General features: G+C 44.6%; 1 long non-coding RNA gene across 1 annotated transcript in view; it reads left to right on the top strand.

Annotated features, from left to right (window-relative positions):
• Positions 1 to 22338, top strand: part of LOC141084788 (uncharacterized) — a 347720-nt gene that overhangs the window by 254038 nt on the left and 71344 nt on the right. The gene's annotated exons all lie outside the window — the stretch shown is intronic.

Below are 22338 nucleotides of genomic sequence, written 5' to 3'. Positions count from 1 at the left end.
CCCACTTTAAACCGGGGACCAATGGTCCTATGCCGGTTGGAAAACCGCTGGTCCTTTTCTTGAGAGAGGGACAACTTATCCACCACTTGGTCCCAAATCTGCTGCATTCTCTCTACCACAGTGTCAACACCTGGGCAGGCTGAAGATTCCACTTGCCCTGAAGAAAATCGAGGATGAAACCCAAAGTTACAGAAAAAGGGCGACTTCGATGTGGCGGAACTAGCTCTGTTATTTAGGGCGAATTCAGCCAAGGGCAAAAATGAGACCCAGTGATCCTGATCAGCAGATATAAACATCTCAAATAGGACTCCAACGTCTGGTTTGTTCTCTCAGTCTGCCCATTGGTCTGTGGGTGAAACGCAAAGGAGAAGGATAACTGAATTCCCAGCTTGGAACAAAAAGTTTTCCTACATCTGGAGACAAACTGGACTCCTCTCTCCGACACAATGTTCTCAGGAATCCCATGCAACCGAACCACCTGTTGTAAAAACAAGGGCACCAACTCTGAGGAAGATGGCAGCTTTGGGAGTGGTACAAGATGTTCCATCTTAGAAAATCTATCACAAATCACCCAGATAACAGTCATTCTCTGAGAGACAGGAAGATCAGAAATAAAATCCATTGAGATATGGGTCCATGGCCTCTTGGCACCGGCAAGGGCATCAACAACCCACTAGAACGAGCACAGGGTTTAGACCGGGAACAAGTCCCACAAGACTGCACAAAATTTCTGACATCACCAGATAAGGCGGTCCACCAAAAAGACCGACTCACCAAATCTCTGGTACCAAAAATACCTGGATGACCAGCCAACGCGGAGCAATGAACTTCAGACATCACTCTCTTCCTCTACTGGTCAGGAACATAGAATTTTCCCACAGGACAACGCTCAGGTTTGTCCTCCTGAAATTCTTCCAGGGCACTTCTCAAATCGGGCGAGATGGCAGAAAGAACTACCCCCTCACCTAGGATGGTAGTAGGTTTGGTCACAATAGGAGAATCAGCAAAGAAACTCCTAGAAAGGGCATCTGCCTTAACATTCTTAGTGCCCTGAAGAAAGGAGACCACAAAATCAAAACGCGTGAAAAACAAGGCCCACCTAACCTGTCTAGGATTCAAGCATTTGGCCGACTCCAGGTAAATCAAATTCTTGTGGTCAGTGAGGACCACAACTTGATGTCTAGCTCCCTCCAACCAATGTCTCCACTCCTCGAATGCCTACTTCATGGCCAACAATTCCCGATTCCTCACATCATAGTTGCGTTCAGATGGGGAGAACTTTCGGGAAAAGAAGGCACAGGGATTCATTTTAGAAGTCACCGGATCTTTTTGGGACAAAACAGCTCCTACACCAATCTCCGAAGCATCTACCTCTACCTGAAATTGAAGTGAGACATCAGGTTGCCGTAAAACCGGAGCAGAAGTGAGCCTCCGCTACAGCTCCTGAAATGCCAAAACAGGCTCTGGAGACCAATTCAGCACATCAGCGCCCTTCTTGGTCAGATCAGTCAGTGGTTTGGCAATACCAGAAAAATTAGCTATAAATTTACGATAAAAATTAGCAAAACCCAACAACTTCTGGAGAGCCTTCAAAGAAGTGGGCTGAACCCAATCATAAATGGCCTGTACCTTGGCCGGGTCCATTTCAATAGTTGACGGCGACAAAATAAATCCCAAAAATGAAATCCTCTGTATACCAAAAAGGCATTTTGATCCCTTAACATACAGGGAATTCTCCCTCAAAATCCGGAACACATGAGAATCCCAATCACTGGAAAAGATCAGAATATCATCCAAATAGATGATCAAAAACTTATCAACAAAGTCCCGGAAAATATCATTCATGAAGGATTGGAAGACAGAAGGGGCATTAGTGAGCCCAAAAGGCATCACCAGGTACTCAAAATGTCCCTCCGGAGTATTAAACGCCGTCTTCCATTCATCCCCATGCTTGATGCGAATAAGATTATACGCCCCCTTGAGATCAAGCTTAGTAAACCAGCAGGCACCTTTAACTCTGGAGAATAAATCAGAAATCAGGGGTAACGGATACTGATATTTAACCGTAATCTTGTTAAGGGAACGATAGTCAATACGAGGCCTTAATGAACCATCTTTCTTAGCCACAAAAAAAACCCAGCACCTAAGGGTGAAGAGGATGGTCTAATATGACCCTTCTCCAACGACTCCTTAATATAAGATCACATTGCCTCGTGTTCAGGTACAGATAAGTTGAAAAGCCGACCCTTGAGAAATTTACACCTAGGCCTCAACTCAATTGCACAGTCATAACTCCTATGAGGAGGCAGGAACGCAGACTTACTCTCACTAAATACATCATAAAAATCAGCCAAATAGTCAGGAACATCATGAGACTGGGGAGAGGTGGAGAAAACAGGAGTGTCACCAAGAGCACACCGACAGCCTCAACTCACCACAGACACAGATTTCCAATCCAAAACTGGATTATGGATTTGCAACCAGGGAATACCCAGAACAATAGTATCATGCAAATTATGCAGTACCAAAAATCTACAATTTTCTTGGTGGTCTGGGGCGACCCGCATTATCACCTGGGTCCAAAACTGAGGTTTATTCTCCACCAATGGAGTAGCATCAATACCCCTCAAAGGAATAGGCATCCTCAAAGTTATCATGGGAAAACCACAACGTTTAGCAAAATCCAAATCCATCAGATTCAAAGCCGCTCCTGAATCCACAAAAGCCTTGGTGGAAAATGTGGATAAGGAGCAGATCAGAGTAATTGCCAAAAGAAACTTAGGTTGTATGCCACCCACAGCAAATGTGTGTGCAAAACGTTTCTCTCGTTTAGGGCAAACAGAAATAATATGAGAGGCATCTCCACAGAAAAAACACAGCTTATTACGCCTTCTATACTCCTGACGTTGCACCCTAGACAAAACTCTATCACATTGCATAGGTTCAGACATTTGTTGAAAAGGTGGCAACACCTCTTGTGTAGTTTTACGTTCACGTAAACGCCGATCAACTTGAATGGCTAATGACATAGAATCGTCAAGACCAGAGGGAACAGAAAATCCCACCATAATATCTTTTACAGTTTCTGATAAACCCTTGCGAAAGACAGTAGCCAAGGCACCATCATTCCATGTAGTAAGGACCGCCCACTTTTGGAATTTTTGACAGTATAACTCTGCAGAATCCAGACCCTGGTTCAATGCCAATAGGGCTTTCTCAGCTTGATCAATAGCATTAGGTTCATCATACAACAACCCCAAGGCTTGAAAAAAATGCATCCACATTAGTCAGAATAGGATTTTCAGGTGTCAAAGAAAACGCCCAATCCTGGGGATCGCCGCGCAGCAAGGAGATGACAATTTTAACCTGCTGTGCAGAGCTCCCCGATGAGTTAGGCTTTAAGGCAAGAAATAATTTACAATTATTCTTAAAATTCAAAAATTTAGACCGATCCCCAAAAATACATCAGGAGTAGGGATTTTTGGTTCAACAGCATGTGATTGAGCGAGATAGGAGGAAATTCCCCACACTTCAGCAGCGAGCTGCTCCACACAATCGGACAATTGCTTAATCTCCATTAAGGAAAAAATTTTCCTACGGCCCCAGAGAAAAAGAGGAAAAATACATATAAAAAAAAAATTCTGACACTTTTTTTTTTTTACAACTTTTTTTCCTGCTTTTGAGTACCCTAGAATCTGCGGTATGGCTGATGATTCTGTTATGAATGAGTCACCGAGGAGGAAAAACAAAAACAAGCTAAGCCACAGAAAACCAGAGTGGTTGGTAACTAAGTGGATTGCAGACCCCTGATCCTATCCGCACAGCTAGCAGTAGCCGTGGAGCGTACCTACGATGATCCTAGACGCCTCACCACAGCCGGAGAACTAAATAAGCCTAAAGCAAGAAAAGGGGAAACCTAAACTGCCCCAGAGCAGACCCTAAAGCATTAGACAGCCCCCAAACATGTATTGTCGGTGAGACAAGATGAAAACACAAACACAGATAGAAAAATAGGCTGAGCAAACAATGGGGTCCACACTAACTAGAAAGGACAGGAAAGGAAAGACGCTGTCTGCAATCACGCACAAAACCCTGACAAAAAATGTCCAACACTTTCTGATAACAAAAACCCTGAAGTCGATAGACTTCAATTCCCTATATCAGCACTCTGGAATATTCTGAAGATAGAGCAAAAGAGACCAATCTGATCATGGACAAAAAGCAAACTGGCATAAACAGAGACATAAGAATGGAAATTCAGCACAGCCCCAGCAGGGGCTGGCTGACCACAAAAACTGAGTAAACCAGACCAAATCTCATGTGAAAAAAATAGCAGAGCACACTTAGCTTGCGAAGGCAGGAACAGAACTGGAAACCAGAACCTCAGGGCAGGAAAAATCACCAGCACAAAATTAGGGAGTCGGCTGTCTTAAATCCAGTCAGAGACTCCTGATGTCCACTCACAGTCCTCCTCCTCAGGTTGCAGGTCTCTGCCATTTAGATCAGCTTCATTACCTACTGTCACCACTAGAGGGAGCCCGGATGGAGAACTCATGACTCCTCTGTCAACACAGCCAGCTCCACCACCCTCACCAGAAGTCAGAGGTAAACCAGAAAATGAGTTCACAACATATCCCCATATACAAGCACCAAAGCCACAAAGAACTCGTCCACGGACTCTAAAGATGGAGAATCGTCCGGTAGGGAGAAGGCCCAGGATTGGGGATCCCCCTGAAGAAGGGACATAATGATTCCCACCCATTGCTCTACACTCCCTGATGAACGAGGGCGCAGCCTGAAACATAATTTGCAGGCTTGTTGAAACACCAAGAATTGATCTCTCCCTCCAGAAAATCTGTCAGGGAGGGATTTCTTGGGTTTTGGCTGAGCCTGTCTCTGTACCAAGCCCCCAAAGCCCACCAACTGCTGCAGTTCCTGCACCAACTCACCACGCAGCCCCCTAACCTCATCAGTAAGGGTCTGCAGCATTTGGGCAAAGGTCTGAACTGGGTCCATGGCTCAGCAGAAAAAAAATTTGAGGTTGGTGATAATGTCATGTGGACCCGTCCTGTGTGACGCGACCAGCAGGCCGGTAACTAAAACATCAAGACGCAGCACGTGATACTGTCCTGTGTGACACGGCTCGCAGGCCGGTAACTAAAACAACAAGACAAGGGGAAGGGAACAACAGCTACAATGGTGGGCCCTGCGATAAGGAAAGGGGACGTGGAGACCTCCTGCACTCCCCTGAGTCAGTGTCCCTAACGCTCCTAACGTTCCCTATGCCGGTTCTGCACCGGGCGCCGATCAGGAACCTGTCGCCCTAGCACACCCTACACCTATCCCTTGCTAGGGAGCTGGGTGGCGCAGGCACTGGCCCCACCGCTGTACTAATACACACTAAGGAAAAACACAAACGGGGAAACACAGCTTAGCTTTACTCTGTTGCACTTGCTCCTGGCAACAGAGTCCACCACCAGAATGCAGCTCTCCTCCTGAATTGCTGCCACCAAGCTCTGTCAGAGCTACAAGGAAATCCCCTATGACTCCTTCCACACCAGGGCTAAGACAGTGCTGCAAGGAACGCTCTCCAGCTCCTTCCTCCACCAAGGATGGTTAAAATGAACACTATCACCAACACTGATTGCAACACCTGTGACTCTTTTATAGCAGAGCCAGCAATCACACCTGCTTTATATCACATGCACTAAACTAAAGAAACCAGAGTGCAATGATGCTCACCACCACCGGGGGCAAACTTAGAAAAAACGACACCACAGTGCAATAATCTTATTGGCCACTGGGGGAAAAAAAACAAACTTAAGCACAGCTTAAGAAAAAAAAAAAATGTTACCTGTGCTTTTTATCAGTCCTGATCCAGCATGGATCATGACAGCAAGCTTTTGGGACTTCAACTAGGTCTCTTCCTCAGGCATGATATAACAAAGTTTGTGAAGAAACACAAGATATGCACAAAACAACAACAGAGGCATGGTATAATAAATGGACATTTAAATAAGCAAACTGAACTCAGAGACTGAATCCTTAATTGGATTAGATTAGTGGTGTGAAAGTTTTTTAGTCCCAATTTCCAAGTAAGATCAGAGGCCTGGTGTCCTCACTGTCTCTGGAGCAGATTCCTCAGATTCTTTAATGAGTCATAATTAGTTATGATCGTGCATGCTCGCCACTACTCGGTACTTGCTCGAGATGCTTGAAGCTCGCCGTGTATTTCCGGTGTTGTTCTGCAGGAGCTCAGGTCGTCACTCTGCATGTTTGGCGCTCTTTAGAGAGCCAATGAACATGCAGGGATTGTCTGCCACACACTGTATTGTCACAGCCATGTTAGTTGAGGCATTACAGTGATTGGCTGGCCGCACAGCGTCATCAGGTCTATTTCAGGCCTGGTGCCGCCATGCTCCTCACAGTCTACTACGGAATCAGGTACTGTAGGGAGAGTGGTGGCTGAGCTAGGGAGTAATTTGCTTGGTTCTTACTTAGTTAAGATGGATATGTGTATCATATATGGTACAACCACACTAACACTCCTTCTGAGGACTAATAAAGTTGCATAGATTATCAGTGTTAGACAGGCAGGCAGTGTATTTGGCAGACTTCAGTGCATATAGTAAGAGGGTCCATTCCAGTTGTGTCTGCTGCTGCTATTACAGATATTTCTAGACATAGCCACAGGTATCAGGGGCCAGGAATAATTTTTTTGGATCTTAATCCTGTTTATTTGATTAAAAAGCAATCCAGAGAACACCGTTTTTCTGCTCCATTTCCTTGTTGGCACTGCAGAATACAGGCAGATCCTTTCCATATTACAGCGCTAAAAATGCATCTATTTAAAACTGTGGTTTGTCCATGACACAGATCACATCTAAAAAGTGCACTCAAAATTCAGCCATTTCTGGCCTCCATTTTAATTTTGTGCATTTGTTAAGGGGAGAATATATGGCATATGAATATATACAAGAATCAAAATTATATTATTATATGGATGTTTTGCTGAATAATAGAATCATGTAGCTTTAAGATATTTCTGATTTTCTAAGACTTATTTCTGTATTGTAGAACCCACCTAGCTTCATCGAAACTGGGTGGACTAGGGTGGATTAGGATAGAAACAATAATTATGTGCGTATTGATTTTATAGTAGATATAGGACATATGAGATCATATGAGATCAATAATAATTTGCCATTTGGGGTAATCAGTAATTTGGAAAGAATCCATGATGTAATGCAATGAGACAGCTCAATTTCTGCTATAAAATGTTGTACACTTCTGGAAATAAATCAGAAATCATTTGAGAGACAATTGCTTGCATTTTCCCGATTTCTCGGGCTGGCCGTAAGACCCCACATTCAATTTGGAAGCAGACAAATAAGATGACGACACATGCATTTTGTGTGCCATATCATTTGGCGCCCAACGTGGGGCTAGGGCAAAAGTTCGAACCTGACCAGCCGCGAAGAAGACCTCCAATCTTGGACCGGACTACTCGAGGGTTGAGAAGTGCACCTCCTACTAGGTGAGAAAATTATTCATCTTGCCTATAACCCTCCAGTGTTATCAAAGTTATTGACACCAGTTTGCTGGTAAAAATAGTTACCTATAGGCCTGCTATTTAAAAAAGTGATTTGCCCATCACACGGATCACATCTAAAAAGTGCACTCAAAATTCTGCCATTTCTGGTCTCCATTTTAATTTTGTTGCAGTGTGTAAGCAAAGTTATTAACACCAGTTTGCTATTAAAAATAGTTACCTACAGGCCAGCTATTAAAAACTGTGGCTTGTCCGTCACTCGGATCACATTTAAGTTCTCTCCAAATTCAGCCACTTCTGGCCTCCATTTTTATTTTGTTGCAGTGTGTTAGCAAAGTTATTGACACCAGTTTGCTGGTAAAAATAGTTACCTACAGGCCAGCTATTCAAAACTGTGGTTTGTCCATCATACGGATCACATCTAAAAAGTGCGCTCAAAATTCTGCCATTTTTGGCCACCATTTTAGTTTTGTTGCAGTGTGTTAGCGAAGTTATTGACACCAGTTTGCTGTTAAAAATAGTTGCCTATAGGCCAGCTTTTTCAAACTGTGCTTTGTCCGTCACACAGATCACATCTAAAAAGTGCGCTCAAAATTCTGCCATTTCTGACCTCCAAAATTAATTTTGTTTCAGTGTGTTAGCAAAGATATTGACACCAGTTTGCTGGTAAAAATAGTTACCCACAGGCTAGCTATTTAAAACTGTGGTTTGTCCGTCACACGGATCACATATAAGTTCTCTCCAAATTCAGCCATTTGTAGTGAACGTTGAAAATATTGTCCTCCATTTAAAATGGGCAAGACTCGTGGCAAGGGACAGGGAACTAGACATGATGGTGATAGTGATGGTGCATGCAGAGGCCGAGGCTGTGGACAAGCTGAAATGTGCCACAACAAACACCCCTACATCTTCTCGCCCGACCTTCCTGTATGATTCACTAGGGTTCTGCAGCACACAACTATTGAACCCAGATCAGTGTTAAAAGGTTTTTGGTTGGATAGCAGATAATGCTTCCAATCACTTTGCCACCACCACCACCCTGTCTTCCACATGGTCAAGTCTCAGGAGACGATAGTCTGGACCGCATATTCCTCACCCTGATCCTCCTAACTCGCACCATGCCAAGTGCCCAGAGAAAACTGATCCCACACTTGGACACTCCGAAGAGCTGTTCACTTTTCCATTTACAGATTCGGGCCTCTTGTCCGGTCCACTTGAAGCGGGGCAAGAGGAGATTGCATGTAGCGATGCCCAAGCATTTGATCAGCCACAGTCGTACAAAGGTGACGGTGGGAAAGTGTCATAAGAGGTGAATGATGATGAGACACAATTGCCAGAATGTCAGGAGGAGGACTAGGGTGCAAAAGTGGAAGATGAGGTGGTGGATGATATAGTAACTTACCCAAGCTTACAGGAAACCCCTACTCTTGGTACGCATGTGTTTGTGCAGCCTAGCCTGTTAAGCGCCCAGGCTTAGGTGAAGGTAGGACAGAGTCTGAGACAGGCATCAGTCTCCATCAGTGACTCGGCATGCCTCAGTGCACGTACTCTACACTCCATAGTCAGCATCTATAGTGGCATCCGCAGTTGCGATGCCGCCGCTCAGAAGGTCTAGAGGGACTCTGACCGTGTGTCCTTGGGGCAGAGTTCTGTGCGCTCATTGGCTGGGCTCTGTGAGCTAAACAGACTCCAGCATTTATGTTCAGTGGTAGTGCGGCTCTGTGAGTTAACAAAGTTCGCTTCTGTTCACACTAGGTGACGTTAACCCACGTGTGACCTTTCCACACCGCTTTATACTCCTGCCATTACCTAGCAGCAGTGTAGCACCTCTGCACAGTGGACCCCGGGCTGCGAACGCACCTACTATTATTTTATAATTTGGTGCGTTCCACCACCCCCAACACAGGAAGACATGCAGAGCTAGGACAACAGCATATGGGGGGAGGCGTAGCACCCCAACAGGCAGGAAGAAGCAGTGTGGTGGGTGACACCACTGCTCTTTCTGCTGTTGAGCGTGCAAGCCAATCCTCTGTCCATGATGCATGCGAAGATGCCTCCTGCGCTGCACCTGTTGTTGCACACACTCAACTAGCACCAATCGCAAACATGTCCACGTCTTTGTCCCAGCGCAGTGTTCAGTTGTCCATACCCCAGTCCTTGGAATGCAAATACGCAGCCAACGCCCCACAGGTCACACTGCAAAATTCCCACATTTCACGACTGATTGTGTTCGAAATGTTGCCTTTTAGGCTCATGGAGAAGGAAGCTTTCCGCAACCTGATGGCAGTGGCCGTCCCTCGGTACTTGGTCCCCAGCCGCCACTATTTCTCCCATCCCCGCATTACACAAGCATGTGTCCCACAACATTAGCCGTGCCCTCAACAATGCAGTTACTGGGAAAGTCCACCTAACCACGGACACGTGGGCAAGTGCTTGTGGGCAGGGACGGTACATCTCGCTGACGGCACACTGGGATAACACAGTGGAAGCCAGGACCCAGTCCTTGGGATGGAACACATCCTCCCGACGCCAAGGATTGCGGGCCCTAGGTCAATCAGGGTTGTCCCCACAGTCTACAGCTCCTGCATCTCATCCTCCTCCTCCTCTTCAGTCTCCATCTCTGAAATGACCACATCAGTCACAAGCTGGATGCACTGCCTCAGCCAAGCGGCAACAGGCTCTGCTGATGCTAATATGCTTAGGTGACAAACCGCACAATGCTGAAGACTTGTGGACAGCTCTGAAAGAGCAGACAGATCTGTGGCTGACACCGTTGAACCTACAGCAAGGCATGATCATGTGTGACAATGGCCAGAACCTGGTGGCAGCTCTGAGGTGAGGTGAGCTCACACATACACCATGCCTGGCCCATGTGCTTAACCTCGTGGTTCAGCGGTTTCTCAAAACCTACCCGGAGCTGCTAGATCTGCTTGTCAAAGTGTGCCCATTTTAGAAAGTCAGCTACAGCTTCCGCCGCCCTTGCCGTGCTCCAGGGGCGTTTGCAGCTTCCGACTCACCGACTCGTGTGTGATATCCCCAAGCATTGGAACTCTACACTGCAGATGTTGGAAAGGATTTGTGAGCGGAAGAGGGCAGTTGTTGACTACCAAGATCAACAAGTCTGTCAGTATTCAGTTCAGATTCCACACATAAGACCTTAGGAGTGGACATGGATGTCAGACATATGTACTGTCATGAATTATCAGGAAGGATATATTCATATATCCCACCGCTGTCACCAATTTGTCATGTACCCGCTTCTCAGCACGTGACTTGGGGTTGCGCCTGCACAGGTTAATCTATCTCCTCTCACTCAGTCCAGCATTCAACCTCTGTCCTATGTTGCAATGGAAGCATAAATAACACCCCAACACAGACCACACACCCCATTTCATATACGCTGCCACCACTCACCAAAAACACGGGTGATGAGTCCCGGAAGTACTACTACTACTATGTGCCAATCACCAGGAGCACAACCTCTAAGGCTATGGATTCTTTAGATCAACAAGGTTCAGACTTATTAAAGTTTTAAGCTTTAATATAAAAGGTACAGTGCATGCAATAAAAAGGATATAAAAATGGAAATAAAAAGTGACATACAAATATGCAAAAACAGTGATAAAATAAAAGGGAGAAAACTTACAGAAATATCGAACTTTGCAGTCTGGTACTCTGTCCCTGAGGGAGGGGTAAATATGAAATGGAGTACATCAGCTGTCCATGCTTCCCTCACATGTGAACAGGTTTCTATATGTACAGGCCTAATTTATAGATTAACCTGGAGATCGGATTTCTAGACCAGTCTCTCATGTTAATATTCTAATCCTTGGTTTGTGACTGGATCCTAGCTATTTTACCAATGAATACATTATTTTTTCTTTGAACACTATTTGTGTGACCTTTCTCATAGTAAATAGTGTCATGCTGCAATTGGCATCTCTCCATCAAAGACACCAGAAGGTGTGAAATGTCTCCACTTTGTGTGTCTCAGTAAATCCCCTGAAGTTGGAACCAGAAAGACTGTCTCTTTCTCAGGATAACATAGGCCACAACCTGTGTGAAGAGCTGCAGCCTAGAACCTATGCTAATTTACTGCCCGTCATACATCCATATATATATACATAGTTCACTACATGTATCATCCTGCAAAATTTTGAGGACTCCTCCAAGATGGTGAGCAGCGATGATGCCATAATTAGCTTCTCTGTGTTCTGAAACGCCCTCTGCATTGCAGACAGAGCACGATGCGATGGTGCAAGGAACCATACAAAGTGATTACACACAGCCCAGCCTCATCTCATCCCAACATGGATTGGGTGACAATGAGGAAGAGGAGGAGGAAGAACAGGAGCTAAATTAATGCACTATAGACTGTACTACCTGCACAACTGTCATACCGTCTGTTCAGTGTGGATGGTCTGAGAATAGGGACGAGGAGGAGGAAGATCAGGAGAGCATGGTCAGTCGTCCTCTTGGTGAGGACATGGAAGTCTTGCCTGTTAATAGTCTGGCATGCATGGCTGAGTTTATGTTACGCTGCCTTTCCCATGACCCTAGTTTTCTCAGAATTTTGGGTGACAGTCATTACTATCTCTTATTCCCGAGGTGGACATGTCTACTAAAATGGGGCAGTACTAGAAGGCTCTTTTTGTGGAATTATTAAAAAAAAATTCACATATGAAAACGCTGGCGGCAGAGGTCACAGTTCATTTTACAATCAAGGAGTACAGGTGAGAGAGACACAACTCCAATCCAGCAGAGGCACTGTCAAAGTTCTGGGAGAGTTTTCTCAGACCCTCCCATCACGCAGGACCTGAGGGTACTCTCATAAGGAGTGCAAAGTTTAGGAACATGCTGAGGGAGTACCTTGCTGACCGTACCAACGTCCTCCGTGATTCCTCTGTGCCTTATAATTATTGAGTATCCAAGCTGGACATGTGGCATGAACTGGCTTTCTATGCTTTGGAGGTCCTGACCTGCCCTGCCCCTAGCGTTTTGTCAGATCGGGTTTTTAGTAACACTGGTGGAATTATAACTGATAAATGCATCCGCCTGTCAACTGAAAATGCTGACAGGCTGACTCTTATAAAAATGAACAAGGGATGGATTGGGCCAGACTTCTCAATACCACCGAGTGATAGCAGCATAACATAAACTCAAATTCAGTGTCTTTTTTGGGGTGTATATTCCCATGCATCTCTTCACATCCTTACATGGGTATACACTTCCTGATTTTGGCTATTTGTTGTTGTCCTCCTCCTTCTCCTCATCCTCATCCTCCACCTCCATATCACTAGGGTGACTGTGGTCCAGGATGTAACACCCACAACATTTTTTAAAGGGTGTTTATGATGCCCGTAAAAACAATTGGTTAGGCAGTATGTTCATGTAAAACCCCCAGGGGTAAATGTTTGTCAGTCCATACACTTAATGCATGGGCATTAGAAGTATAGGAGACCCGCTCCTTTCAAATGGGAACTTTTTTTATGAGGCCCTCCTTCATGTCTCTTCCAAGGGGCATTGGAATTCCTTCAAATTTTTGGCAGCCCTTGCATTCTCTGCATAGGCAAGCACTATGGGAGACCCACTTCCTAATAATGGGAACATTTATTCATGAGGCCCTCCTCAACGTCTCTTCAAAGGGACATTGGAGTGCCTCTAAATTTTTGGCAGCCCTTGCATTCACTGCATAGGCAAACACTATGGGAGACCCACTTCCTAATAATGGGAACATTTTTTAATGAGGCTCTCCTCTACATCTCTTCAAAGGGGCATTGGAGTGCCTTCAAATTTTTGGTAGCCCTTGCATTCACTGCATAGGCAAAGACCCACTTCCTAATAATAGGAACATTGTTTTCAGGAGGCCTTCCTGTACGTCTCTTCAAAAGGGTATTGGGGTGCGTCCAAATTTTGGGCAGCCCTGCCACTCACTGCATAGGCAAACAGTATGGGTGACCCACTTCCTAATAATGGGAACAACAAAGCATAGCCGGCTGATGGCTCTCTAAGAACAGTGAGGGCCGACTGCTGGCCCTCTAAGAATAGTAAAGGCCGCCTGATTGCTCTATAAAAATAGGCTTTGTGGCTTTCAGAGTCCCTCATTCATAAATGAAACAGGATGTGTTTGATGATATTACCTCCTTTTGTCCACCTCTCATATTTTTGTGCATTTTACACTGAAGTTTCCTGCTTATTCGCATGTATTTTTCTACGTTTTGACCATGGCCCCATGATTCTGAGGCTTTTTGTATACACTTTCTTTTTATGCACTATTATAACTATGGGTGTATATTTACTTGTTTTATATATATATCTTCTATCCATAGCTAACTGATGAAGGCAACATGAGGCCGAAACGTTTTGTTGTTTAATTTTTCTGCATTAAATACAACTGCATCTATTCAGAAGTTGAGTGCCAAGTTTTTCTTACTTTACACAAGGTGTCCGATGATGTGTCACACACCACATGGCCAGATAAGGTTGTAAAATGTTAAAATGACATTTCCCAGTGAATTCATTTGTCTTGGTTGAAAGCAATGCTAAAGTTCAAAAACACATAAAAAAATGCTACGTGTGAACATAGCCCAAGGTGTGGAGGAGCATTTTTGTTTCTGGTTATTTATTTTGCGTTATATACAAGTCATTACCCTGGAAAAGATGTTCCTTAACATATTTCCCAGGAAAATCCATTTTGGTTTCATTTTTGAATATATTATTGTGAGTCTGTAAAAGTGGCATAAGACTCTGACAACATTGTTCACAGCAGTGACCTGGGAATCAGAAATGCTTCCAGGGGTCTTCCTCATGCTGTTCCCATTTCCTTCGTTCCCATTGATGTCTGCAATTTCTAATCCCTCTGCAGACCACCTGGGGGGGGGAGGAATGCTCAAGTTTCTCAAGCATCCGAGCATTCCAATTTGCTCGACCCGAGCAACTAGCACCTGAGCATTTTAGTGCTCACCCCTCACTAGTCATAAATCCTCCTGACATAATTAGTCCTGCGTGAATGGAATCAAAGACTCAATAAGTTTGTATTCCCAAACCCTGCAGTGTTTTTGTGATTTAAAATTACCTTTTAATATCGCAACTTTTATATTGTTTATGTTGTGTCCTGGACCACAGAAATGTTTGGTCACCGGTAAATATTTTTTTTTATCTGTAATCGTGTGACAATAAGACCTCATCCTTGCTCTCAGTTTCGGTCCTGTTTCTCCCACATAGAGGCCCCCAATAGGACATATAGTCCACAGAATTAAGTACACCACACTGGAAGACGAACACATGAATATCCCGGGAATCATATAGTCCTGCTGTGTGTTGGGAATCGGTATCCTGTCTTTGGTTTCTACATGAGTGCAGGTTTCGCAGCTCTTCACATTGCATAAGTTCCTCTTGGTGTATCTGAGGGCATTGAACTTCAGATTATAATGTTTCTTAAATTTGAAGGTTGCCTGTAGCACAACAACAGAGGATCTTTGAATATTGTTTTTAGCTGGTCATCCTTGTGTAGGATGTGGTAAAGATTTTTTTAACCAGTTTTTCTCAGAACCTCAAGCTGTGGTTTGTAGGTCACCACCAGAGGTACACAATTATTTTTCTCTTTTTCTCTGTATTGAAGCAATTTACTTTTAGGGATTCTTGTGACTCTAATGATCTGATCATCAATGGAGGTGGGGTGGTAGCCTTGGTTTAAAAATGTCTTTTTAAGATGGGAGTGTTCATTCCTGTCCATTGGGTTGGAACAGATACTGTACGATTATGTCTAAGGGCCTGGCTGTAGATGATGGACTTAATGTGTTTCAGGTGGAAGCTGACCCATCTGAGGTATGTGCGACGGTCAATTGGGTTCTGATACACCGATGTCTGGATTGAAACATTTTGAATTTTTATGGTGGTATCCAGAAAATTGATTTCCGTTTTTTAGTCATCCAATGTTAAGTTTATGGTGGGATGAAATGTATTGTATTGTTGCAAGTAGCTGGAAGTCTCTCTCCACAAGGAGAAACCTTACCCCTTAGACCCCAGTCCAGAGCCTCTCACCTAGCCAAATCATTACTCATACTTTGCACTGACGAGGGCCAACAGCCAGAAACATTGTGTCTGCAAATTGAGATTCCGATTTGACTTTTATCATATTGCAAGACTCTTTAAAGGGTTGATTGTGACTTATAGGATCACTACTTCCAACAGGTGGCACTATAGAGTTCAAATCCTCTTTCTCTTTGAAGAGTCAATTTACATATTAAAATTCTCAGAGGAGCATTGCACGGCAAATAAGCCTCCTTACCTTGACAAGCCAGAGCTGGTATGTCACTCACCACAAGGAGAAACCTTACCACTTAAATTTGTCATGCAGTTTTAGAAGTTCTTGTTCAGACTCAGTCCAAATTATTAAGATATCATCAATGTAGCCAAGGGTTTGATGGAGCAGGATGCTAAAAAGTCATTTTCCAGTTTAGCCCTGAAAAGGTTGGCATACTGGGGTGCCACTTTGCTGCCCATAAAAGTTACATTTTGTTGGATATATACTGTATCTTCTCGCTGAAACAGTAAAAATTGTGTGAGTATAAATCTGATGAGTCTTAATACAGACTCAAAAAGGATCCCATTAGCTTCAAGAAACATTTTGCAGGCTGATAGTCCATCTTCATGTGGGATGTTAGACTATAGGGATTATATAGGGTAAACTGGTGCACATCTCTGATATCACTTCTGACAGCCCTGCAGGTCAACTCAAGGGGCAGAATGTCACATGAGTATTCAGGTAGTTTGCCATCAACACCCTTACCACACAGCTAGCTTTTGCTTTTCTTATCAAGAGTATCTCTTGACTGGTATCTATTATATCGCATCTGTACATCGCACTGTGGTGTCACCTGTCAAACCCAGCTCTGGTATTTCACCATAAGGGTGTCTGCTGACAAACCCAGTTCTGCTATGTTACTGAGCTTTGCTTGATTACCACAAGTATGCCTCCTGACATACCTATCACTGCCTTACTGCTGAACTCTTCCACACCTCATCACAAATGTGCCAAACTCCTCCACATCACCACAAACGTGGCTGTTGATGACACCAGCTTGGCTACTTTGCTGGGCTCTGTTACTTCACTACAGGTGGGTCTCTAGTCATAGCCAACTCTTCTGTTTCGTTATATGACTATTTAGCTGAGTCTCCGGTTTTCCTGTGACCCACTTCAGCCTCTGTTGCTACAGCTGCCATCCAGCCTCTACAGCCTCTAATGCTCCAGCTGGTTCTCCTCCCTGTCCATGCTGCATTCCATCTACTTATCCCGATGAGGGTTTAATGCCAAAATTAACCAAATATATCTTACCCCGTATGAGTGCTGAGGGTGACCATTTTAAAAGTCACCAAGGTTTACAATAAACAGGAAAAGCACCAGATTGGGATTTTTTGGCCCATAGAACAAATAATGATGTTGGAGGTCTACCCTCCATTTATCTATACACAACATGTGCTCATCCACTTTTAATTGCATCTTATAGTTTGTTGGTCCTGGGACATACTGTATCTTCCATCAAATTGACTCCAAAGTTAGGTCTAAATGGAGCTGTCTTTAAACAATACCTTTAGGTTTCTAAATATGTCAGAGCCTGGACTTTTCATTCTCAGGTGTGTCATTTGGCCCGTTAAAAAAAAACAAACAAGTTAAGCAAAAAGTTTAGCAACAGAGCAATGAAAATGTAATTTGGATCATACCTAAAAATTTTGATTTTAGGATATTGCAGTACCTTGATTGCTTCCTTTTTTGACAGATGATTTAAATAAATTCACTCAATCGCAAATTTCCAGGTTATAGATGCAAATGACAAGTCGTATACTTTAGGATGTTATAAACAAACCATCTGAAACAAATTAGAAAATGGCGCTGGAATTTTAAGTGCCTCCTCTAAGAGGGAATTGTTGCTATTTCATCTGTTTAGCAATTGCACTTTGCATTACATAAAGCATTAAAATTTCCTATTTAATTACAAAAAAAATCTAACAAAAATTTATTTTAAAGCTAAGTTTATCGAGTTCTCGCAAATCTTTGGAAATCTAATCATAAACTTTTGTCGGGTTCTTGATAGTTATTGCCACATTTAATCAAATGGAAAAGAAAATAAAAAAATTGAAGGAAATTTTGCACATGTTTTGGCAGATGTCATGAGCAAACGCTTGCACTGCTGTACCTCTGCCTAACAACCGGAGTGTTGAAAGGGAAGCATTTATATGATAATTTATGTGTACAAGGAACAATGTTTGCATGCTTAATTATGCACATACATGCCCAATTAATTGTCTGACAGTAATTCGTTGTTTGAGAACATTTTTATTTCTTGCTATTCGGCAGATAGTCATCCTGTACACATTTCACCGGAGTGACTCCTCCCTCTCCAAAATACACATCCAATTTCTAAATGGAAAATTAAACAGCTCCAGATAGTGAGACATTTGCATTTAATCACAGAGATGGTACATTAATCTGAAAGCCATTGCACGTTTGTGCTGCCAGTCGCAAATTGTTACCTCCTGAATTCCTCAGATTGTTCTTAAATAATTATAGCATTGCCAGGGGACTCTGCAGCTGATTTAACATATAGATTTTGCAAATGCTGGCTTTTCTTAAAGGTGTTGCTTCCTTTGCAAAATGACATTTTCAGATAGCCCAGTAGAAAATTGTCTAGTTCTGAAATTTTCATCATAATTAACTTTAAGAGCGCTCTCTCGAGAACCTGTACTATCAATGGAGGCTCCTTCATTGTTGTTGCAAAACGGCTTACTAGGTGAGGTGGATCCTCTAAGCCCATGGTCCCAGTGGGCACACGGGACACAGGCGTGTGTGCAGTAGACGGGTAAAGCATGCAGGAGACAGACAATTGACTGGTGGACTGGAAGCTGCAGGCAGCCAGGAGATGTCCTGAAGACTAGAGATGAGCAAATATTTCAATGTTCGGTTCCGATTATGTTTGCCGAATTTGCAATATTCACCAATTAATTAGTCGAATATTCGCCGAACATAACCAAACGCCATTCACGTCAATGGGAGGCAAAAACAGATGCATGCACAACACCTTAGAACGGCCCCACATGCTGCCAGAACACATCAAATGAGGGTGAGAAACCAGGAATGTCGCCTCAATTCACCCACAGTGCACATTTTAGCATAGCACTGCAGTAATCAGCCAGGCATGATGTATTGGGGTCTGGTACAGCATTTACAGCTTTCAATTGAACATCACAGTAAGACAAGGTGGGTGAGGGTTCGGTGTAGGGCCCCTTTTCTGGGAGCCCTGATACCCCATGCAACGCCTCTACCTCCTCATGCTGAGACACACTCAGGTGTAACACGGGTAGTTGAATCCAAGGAATTGGAGGCCTGACGGTCTCGGAGGCCTATGCTACAGGCAACATACAAGGAGGAGACCCAACCAGGAGTCCACTCCACACATTTACAAAAATTAGCGGCAGACAACAACAAAGTGTCAGCAATTGCAATAAAGTAGAATTAGTATAGTGGGGACAGACACCTCTTCAACTCCAGCCAACCCAGCGGATGGAGACTATAACAGGCAAAGTGGTGGAATCACTGTTTCGTATCCCTCTGAAAGCCTGGAAGGGGCGTAACTAGGTGGCCTACCAAATCCCTACTCAGACAAGTGGCAGTAGGTGAAAACTGCGACCCAAGGAGGTACAAAGAGATGGCATCAGGTGCTACTCCATGGCTGACCTACATTATGTGGCAGTTGACCCCCTACAGTGGGTAAGCTGCAAAGGCCCAAAGGAGGGATGAAAAATGCAGGCAGGTACTGTAGGGACTCTGGAACCACGGGTGCAGAAGGAACCGGCTGAGGAACAGAAAAGCACTGGCAGGTGCCATCTGGACCGGGTGTTAGATGGGTTCTGGAAGGTGTGATCTGGACTGGCTGATGGACAGAAGAGCGCAGACAGGTATGAGCAGACATGCACAGACAGGTAAGAGCAGATGGGTACAGGGTAGACAAGCAGACAGACGGACCTTGGGAACCCGACTACTAGCAAGCATGCAAGGCAAACTAACAACGTAGCTCAGGCACCTCAATATTGGAGGAGAAGCCTTAAATAGGTGTCACCCAGCTATAGGTTGGAAATACCTTAGGTTGATGCGGGCGGTCCCTTTAAGAGGGAGGGAGCATGCGAGTGTGTCCTCCAAGCATAGTTCCCGGTCCTACAACTGAACCTTGGTGGACACCGACACATAGGGGGCGAGATAAGGAGATGTTGTGTGAGTGGGTGACACTAAATGTCCTGTCTGTTAGGTACGAGGAAATCCAACAAAGTGCCAAGTTTGTAATGTTAACAGATTGGAATGTTTGTAGTAAGAGGGCATGGTCCACTGTGTCAAAGACAGATGCCAGGTACAGGAGAAGGAGGAGGACAATCTCGCGTCACTTTCATTTGGCGGTTAGTAGGTCATTGGTGACTTTAGTCAGGGCAGTTTCAGTGGAATGGTGGGGTCTGAAGTCAGATTGTACGAGGTCAAAGAGGGAGCAAGAGGAGAGATGGGAGGACAGTTCAAAATGGACATGTTGTTCCAGTAGTTTGGTGGCATTGTGGAGAAATCATATGGGGCAATGGGTAGACACAGAAGAAGGATCAAGGGAGGGCTTTATGAAGATGGGTGTGATCAAGGTTTGTTTCAATCAGGATCGAAGACATCAGGTTGAAGACATGGGTTATGCATGTGATGAAGACTGTGGTAAAGTGGAATGAGGTGGGACGTTATTGTGTCAAGTTCACAGGTGGTGAGGCAAAGTATTCAGCTGAGATTAGAGGAGAGGGAGGGAGAACTGGTGGACGCAGGAAAGAATTGAAAGTACTGAATAGCTGTTTAGGGTTGGGAGACAGGTATGATATGAGGGATGAGAAGTCGGTTTATTTTGCTGTAGTCAAAATCTGCTCAGTATTTTTACAACTTCTGTTACTGGATGGGCAACTTCGCTCCTTTCTTTGGCAGCCATACAATGGAACCCTTTGTAGATGAAGGCCCGAAAGAACATGTGCTCCGGTAGATGGAAAGCGCTGCATCAAGTGGCCTCTGCTCCTCTTCCTCCACCTTAGCATCACACACAGTACAGTCCTCAGTGGTGGCACCCCAATTAACCTTTCTGCCCCACATCACAATTCTCCAAGTGCCCGACTGATTGTGGGGAGCCACAGATGGACCATTCTGCAGAGCTATTCACACATTCTATTCCATGGGTATCAGAGGTCTGCTCTAAAGATTCACAGAGTCAAGAGGAGAAAATCATCTGCACCAATGGCCAAATTTTTTCTGACAGAGATCTATGGCTGGACGAAGTTTTGTCTGAGCATAAACCAAACTCTCTTCAACAGACGTTAACCCCATTGGTTGAAGGTGATCAATTTGTGATGAGACTCAGATATTTGAGGCACCCACGGACCGTACTGTGCTGTCAAAGCAGGAAGAGGAGGAGGGTGACTCTCAGGGTGAGGAGTGGGAGAACAGAGAGGATGACAATGAGGTAGTAGATCACGCTTGCTGTAAACCCATAGTCATGCAGCTGAGTAACTCAGCAGAGGAGGAGGAAGATGAGGATATTACATAGACACAGAGTTATGCAACCACAACAACCAATGCATCCTGAGGCCCAACTCTGGCAGAGGACAGCAGTATTCGCATTTCTGCAGTTGCCTAGCATGGGTTTTTTTTTTCATATGGGCAGAAATCTTAAAAATCATGTTATCTGTCAACTTTTTAAAAACAACCTAGTAGAGTAAAAAAATATTCAATTCAGTGCTATATGCATGACCTGCTACATGCGTGATCAGCATGCGTTAATCTGGGAATGTCATTGTGCTAAAATGCAGACTAGCGGGTCTCTCCAATCATTGCCCACACCATCAACTGTATCTTCTGATTCTTCATCCTCCCTCACCATGGCAAGTGTTGTCACACAAGTCTCCGGCCAAAGAACCTCCATTTGTTTACCCCCTACTGTTGGGGTGATTGATAGCCTGTCAGCTGATATGGAATTGGGTATGCCTGCTGTTTTTGACTGATCTTACCTACCAAGCACACCCCATCTTGCTTAATCTACCGTAACATCACCGCCTGCACCTCTCTCACAGTCTAGTAGCTTGTTATGTTCACCCTACTCCGCACTGTGTCGGTGTTAGGAGGAAAATAGCTTGTTGTGTTCACCCTACTCCACCCTGTCTCGGTGTTAGTAGGAAAACGGGGCTGCAGGTACCTGCATTGAGCAGGGTCCGGAACTGTCGAGGCTGCATCCCATATTGCCCAGGGGAAGGAATAGGGTAACGGACAGGTTCCATGACCCGGAAAGATGGGGCGTGTTGAAGCCAGGACCAGAGCTGAAAGCACATGAAGCAGCTGAGGTTTTCCCACCATCAGGTTTAGTGCAGCAGGGTGAGCAGCGCGCTCCGCATCCAGTGCAGCAGAGCCGAGACCAGGCTTATCCACATGCTCCAGCGGGATGGTGACGGAGGAGATCGCCATGCGCCCGTACAGAGGCAGCACTCGTACAGAGAAGTGTGGGCCAGCTAAAGGACACTGAGGAACGTTTTCCTCTGCAGTCCAGCACTCATCACCCCACGTTTGTTACAGGGACTCCTGCAGCTTATCTCACTTTGCTCAGACTTATGGACTAGGAGCTCAGCGGGTAAAACCGGAGACGTCCGCTGCCACCAGAAGTTGAACCGTTGCCAAAGGACCTCATCTGAGGACTCTATACCGGCTGTTGATAATACTACAACCCCCA

This window comes from Dendrobates tinctorius, unplaced genomic scaffold, assembly GCF_039654945.1.
Source record: "Dendrobates tinctorius isolate UK_male_01 unplaced genomic scaffold, ASM3965494v1 ptg000006l, whole genome shotgun sequence".
NCBI classification, from domain to species: domain Eukaryota; kingdom Metazoa; phylum Chordata; class Amphibia; order Anura; family Dendrobatidae; genus Dendrobates; species Dendrobates tinctorius.
Note: the sequence above shows the minus strand (reverse complement) of the source record. Positions and strands in the feature narration are given on the sequence as shown.